This window comes from Salmo trutta, chromosome 21 (genome assembly GCF_901001165.1).
Source record: "Salmo trutta chromosome 21, fSalTru1.1, whole genome shotgun sequence".
In the NCBI taxonomy this organism is placed as follows: Eukaryota; Metazoa; Chordata; class Actinopteri; order Salmoniformes; family Salmonidae; genus Salmo; species Salmo trutta.
In genome coordinates this window covers 50,836,634-50,842,633 of record NC_042977.1, presented here as the reverse complement: position 1 = coordinate 50,842,633, position 6,000 = coordinate 50,836,634, and the positions used below count along the sequence as shown (strand labels likewise).

Genomic DNA, 6,000 nt, shown 5'->3' with positions numbered 1-6,000 from the left:
CGCTGTAGAGTTCACTGTGTAATAATGTTCTTCTCTCTGTCCACGCTGTAGAGTTCACTGTGTAATAATGTTCTTCTCTCTGTCCACGCTGTAGAGTTCACTGTGTAATAATGTTCTTCTCTCTGTCCACGCTGTAGAGTTCACTGTGTAATAATGTTCTTCTCTCTGTCCACGCTGTAGAGTTCACTGTGTAATAATGTAATATTATGTTTTACTTTGAGTAGAAGAGTGTTGTTCACATTGTATTTTACATGTTATTGTTTTTATGTATTATTTCTAATAATAAAATTAGCAAACAAAGAGATCATGTTTACATTCCTCAGCAAGTAAAGAATGTGTAAGTTTAATGCCTAGGTTTACCTCCACTGTATTCACATCCTACCATACCCTTGTCTGTATATTATGCCCTGAATTTATTCTACCACGCCCAGAAATATGCTCCTTTTATTCTCTGTTCCCAACGCACTAGACGACCAGTTCTTATAGCCTTCAGCCGTACCCTTATCCTACTCCTCCTCTGTTCCTCTGGTGATGTAGAGGTTAACCCAGGCCCTGCAGCCCCCAGCACCACTCCCATTCCCCAGGCGCTCTCATTTGTTGACTTCTGTAACTGCCAACCCGAATGTCCTAGCCGTGTCTGAATCCTGGCTTAGGAAGGCCACCAACAATTCTGAAATTTCCATACCCAACTACAACATTTTCCAACAAGATAGAACTGCCAAAGGGGGCGGAGTTGAAATCTACTGCAGAGATGTCATACTATCCAGGTCTGTGCCAAACAATTTGAGCTTCTACTTTTAAAAATCCACCTTTCCAGAAACAAGTCTCTCACCGTTGCCACTTGCTATAGACCACCCTCTGCCCCCAGCGGTGCCCTGGACATCATATGAGAATTGATTGCCCCCATCTATCTTCAGAGTTCGTACTGTTAGGTGACCTAAACTGGGATATTCTTAACACCCCGGCCGTCCTACAATCTAAGCTAGATGCCTTCAATCTCACACAAATTATCAAGGAGCCTACCAGGTACAACCCTAAATCCGTAACCATGGGCACCCTCATAGATATTATCCTGACCAGTTTGCCCTCTAAATACACATCTGCTGTCTTCAACCAGGATCTCAGCGATTACTGCCTCATTGCTCACTGTGTTAACTAACCTCCAGACGAGCTTCAATGCCATACAACTCTCCTTCCGTGGCCTCCAACTGCTCTTAAATGCAAGTAAAACTAAATGCATGCTCTTCAACCGATCGCTGCCTGCACCTGCCCGCCCGTCCAGCATAACTTCTCTGGACGGTTCTAACTTAGAATTTGTGGACAACTACAAATACCTAGGTGTCTGGTTAGACTGTAAACTCTCCTTCCAGACTCACATCAAACATCTCCAATCCAAAGTTAAATCTAGAATTGGCTTCCTATTTCGCAACAAATCATCCTTCACTCATGCTGCCAAACATACCCTGGTAAAACTGACTATCCTGCCGATCCTCGACTTCGGCAATGTCATTTACAAAATAGCCTCCAACCCTCTACTCAGCAAATTGGATGCAGTCTATCACAGTTTCATCCGTTTTGTCACCAAAGCCCCATATACTACCCACCACTGCGACCTGTATGCTCTCATTGGCTGGCCCTCGCTTCATATTTGTCGCCAAACCCACTGGCTCCAGGTCATCTATAAGTCTTTGTTTGGTAAAGCCCCACCTTATCTCAGCTCACTGGTCACCATAGCAGCACCCACCCGTAGAACGCGCTCCAGCAGGTATATCTCTCTGGTCATCCCCAAAGCCAATTTCTCCTTTGGCCGCCTTTCCTTCCAGTTCTCTGCTGCCAATGACTGGAACGAACTGCAAAAATCACTGAAGCTGGAGACTCATATCTCCCTCACTAACTTTAAGCATCAGCTGTCAGAGCAGCTTACCGATCACTGTACCTGTACACAGCCCATCTGTAAATAGCACACCCAACTACCTCATCCCCATATTATTACTTACCCTGTTGCTCTTTTGCACCCCAGTATCTCTACTTGCACATCAATCACTCCAGTGTTTAATTGCTATATTGTATTTACTTCGCCACCATGGCCTATTTATTGCCTTTACCTCCCTTATCTCACCTCATTTGCTCACATTGTATATAGACTTGTTTTTCTACTGTATTATTGACTGTATGTTTCTTTATTCCATGTGTAACTCTGTTGTTGTTTGTGTCGAACTGCTTTTCTTTATCTTGGCCAGGTCGCAGTTGTAAATGAGAACTTGTTCTCAACTGGCCACCTGGTTAAATAAAGGACTTGTTCTCAACTAGCCTACCTGGTTAAATAAAGGTGAAATAAAAATAAAATATAAAGTTAAACTGTACATAACTTATTATTTTCCCTCAGTAACAGCTATATATCGCTTGTATGTGCCGGACTCATTTCTTGCGATAGCTGACTTTTTCCAGCTGTAAATTGGACCATATATTGCTTTGTTGATGTGAACTGAGCAGCAGGTAATAGCATCTCCAACACTACCATCTAGTGTTCACAGGCAGTAAAGACATTTCACGTTAGAAAACTTTGTAACGTTGCGCAAAAGACGACCACCAGAGCGCGCACTACTACTAGCCTATAATATTACTGGGGCGCGGGTGTACCGTGAACTATACCGGAGATGCGTAAAGGGGGAAGTTTGCTCTCTTTAATCCTCTGTCAATGTGTCTAATCTCGCACGCGCGCACGCACGCACACACACACACACACACACACACACACACACGGGAAGCAGAATTTCCACATTCCGTTTGGAGTTGTACAGTACTGAGAGGGAGGGACACACCTTTACTGGAGAGCCCCAGGAGAGAGGAGGAGAGGAGGAGTTAGTTAGTTAGTTAGTTAGTTAGTTAGTTAGACGTGATTAGGAGGGCTTGGCTTCTGTGTCTGCCGTTGTAAACGTTTTACACTTGGAAACAGTACAGTAGTGGCTGTGGAGGACAGCTTGACAGCCATGTGTTGTTGGCTATGGACATTTAGTAAAGACAAGGCAACAGGTCGTTAAAAAGGTAAGACAAATAATACCCTCATTTACATACATATAACTTCATGTGTTTATTACAAATGGGGAATAACAAGAAGGTAAATTGTGATAGTTAATGAATGTGTTATGGTTTGTAATATTATTTTCAGCCCTGAATTATCTTTTTTTTTTACTGCTGCATCTGCAAGTAATTAGTTTGTTTTGGTTTATTGTCATATATATATTTTTAAAGTAACATCTAACTTCAGTTATTGTGAAGTACTTTTGGTAACCATTTGGTAAATCAGTTATGATGTCCTTGTAACTCAGCTGAAGAGTTTCACTTGTTAATTTATGTCTCTCTAACATTGAGTCCAGTGAATGTAATGAAGAGTGATTAAATCTAGTCTAATTAGAGGTTCAGCAGCTGAATTGGTCAAACCTTGTTGTTGTTACAAAAAAAATGCAAGTTCCCGGTGAGATGATGTGGCCTAGGAGGGTGTAACCTGGTATGACGGTTACTGGCCAAAGACCAGACCCTCACATGCAGTCCCACGCCAACTGGCCAGATGGTGGCGCTATAACAAGAGGTTAAACATGCACAATTTGAAAGCTCACGCCCCTCACGCCATTTGACCTAGAGTCGTGAAATTTTATACATCGGTCTCTCGCCTCTCAATGAAGACATTTGCCTCAGAAACTATAAAGTCCGCTTTGATGTATTTCCCCGCCATTTTGAGAAAAACACTTACAACGGAACTTCCTTGGCACCGAATGACCAACGGCACAACTTGATACATGGCATGTATTTTATCTTACCTTTAACTAGGCAAGTCAGTTAAGAACAAATTCTTATTTTCAATGATGGCCTAGGAACAGTGGGTTAACTGCCTTGTTCAGGGGCAGAACGACCGATTTTTACCTTGTCAGCTCGGGGATTTGATCTAGCAACCTGCTGGTTACTAGTCCAACGCTCTAACCACTAGGCTACCTGCTGGTTTCTGACCCAACGCTCTAACCACTAGGCTACCTGCTGGTTACTGGTCCAACGCTCTAACCACTAGGCTATCTGCTGGTTACTAGTCCACCGCTCTAACCACTAGGCTACCTGCTGGTTACTAGTCCAACGCTCTAACCACTAGGCTACCTGCTGGTTACTAGTCCAACGCTCTAACCACTAGGCTACCTGCTGGTTACTAGTCCAACGCTCTAACCACTAGGCTACCTGCTGGTTACTAGTCCAACGCTCTAACCACTAGGCTACCTGCTGGTTAATGTTCCAACGCTCTAACCACTAGGCTACCTGCTGGTTACTAGTCCAACGCTCTAACCACTAGGCTACCTGCTGGTTACTGGTCCAACGCTCTAACCACTAGGCTACCTGCTGGTTACTAGTCCAACGCTCTAACCGCTAGGCTACCTGCTGGTTACTAGTCCAACGCTCTAACCGCTAGGCTACCTGCTGGTTACTAGTCCAACGCTCTAACCACTAGGCTACCTGCTGGTTACTAGTCCAACGCTCTAACCACTAGGCTACCTGCTGGTTACTAGTCCAACGCTCTAACCACTAGGCTACCTGCTGGTTACTAGTCCACCGCTCTAACCACTAGGCTACCTGCTGGTTACTGGTCCAACGCTCTAACCACTAGGCTACCTGCTGGTTACTAGTCCAACGCTCTAACCACTAGGCTACCCTGCCGCCCCATATTGACCAAGGTCTCTCAACGCTAAATTGGTGCAGGCTAGTATTTCAAACAACATGGCCGCTACTGACCAATAAACAATCACGCGGGCGTGGTCTGCCACATAAATGCTATTAAATCAGACGTCGGTTTTCATATTGTAACAGAACGTTTTCCAGACACGGTCAAGACTAAACAAATGCGAGCACATTCAGATCGACCACACGGGGGCGCTATAATGGACACACGATTATATCTCTTAATCTGTTTGATTCAGAGTGATATAAAGTTGTCACATATGCTAAGGCAGATATGAGTCTAGCTAACCTGTAAAGTATGGTTCAATTATGCCACAAGGTGGCGCTGTTGAAACCATTCATGCAAGCTCATTGGCTCATTGCGGCCATATTGTTTGAGCTCGAGTCCTGGAAAATGTTTCATTTAAAGACATGGTTACATAGATGATATATACCTAATTTTCCAATCGGTCCAGTGGTCCTGGAGAAGAAGACGTTGAAAGTAGTTTCAACATCATTGGAAATGGTCAAAAAATTCCTCAAAAGTATTCTGCAAGATCTGTTCGATGTTGAGTTCTGATATTTGGCAAGCGTGGTAAACAGTACAGCCGTAGCTCATCCTAGGGCAATGTGTCCAAATTGTCCTGATGGTGGCACAGTGGGCACACAGCTGAACCCCGGAGACGGGGTCATACTGTAACACCATACTGTAACACCATACTGTAACACCATACTGTAACACCATACTGTTAGACCATAGTGTAACACCATACTGTAACACCATACTGTAACACCATACTGTAACACCATACTGTAACACCATCAAAAGAGATTTCCATTTTTTGTGCAAAAAGGGTTTAGAAGAAAAAGTCCAGAGATTTCCAGAATATAATAACGCCGTTATCTTGGAGGAAACTTCCAGATAGAAAGAGAGAGCGAGAGAGAGAGAGAGGGAGGCTGAGAGAGAGAGAGAGAGAGAGAGAGAGAGGGAGGCTGAGAGAGAGAGAGAGAGAGAGGGAGGCTGTGAGAGAGAGAGAGAGAGAGGGAGGCTGTGAGAGAGAGAGAGAGGGAGGCTGTGAGAGAGAGAGAGAGGGAGGCTGTGAGAGAGAGAGAGAGGGAGGCTGTGAGAGAGAGAGAGAGGGAGGCTGTGAGAGAGAGAGAGAGGGAGGCTGTGTGAGAGAGAGAGAGAGGGAGGCTGTGAGAGAGAGAGGGAGGCTGTGAGAGAGAGAGGGAGGCTGTGAGAGAGAGAGGGAGGCTGTGAGAGAGAGAGGGAGGCTGTGTGAGAGAGAGGGAGGCTGTGTG

At 44.7% G+C, this 6,000-nt stretch overlaps 1 protein-coding gene across 1 annotated transcript in view; it reads left to right on the top strand.

The window, feature by feature from the left end:
• Nucleotides 1–2,866: 2,866 nt before the first annotated feature.
• Nucleotides 2,867–6,000, top strand: part of best4 (bestrophin 4) — a 54,304-nt gene continuing 51,170 nt past the window's right edge. The window contains exon 1 of the mRNA XM_029706083.1: nt 2,867–3,045. The gene's annotated coding sequence lies outside the window, so the exon portion shown is untranslated. The remainder of the gene's footprint in view (nt 3,046–6,000) is intronic.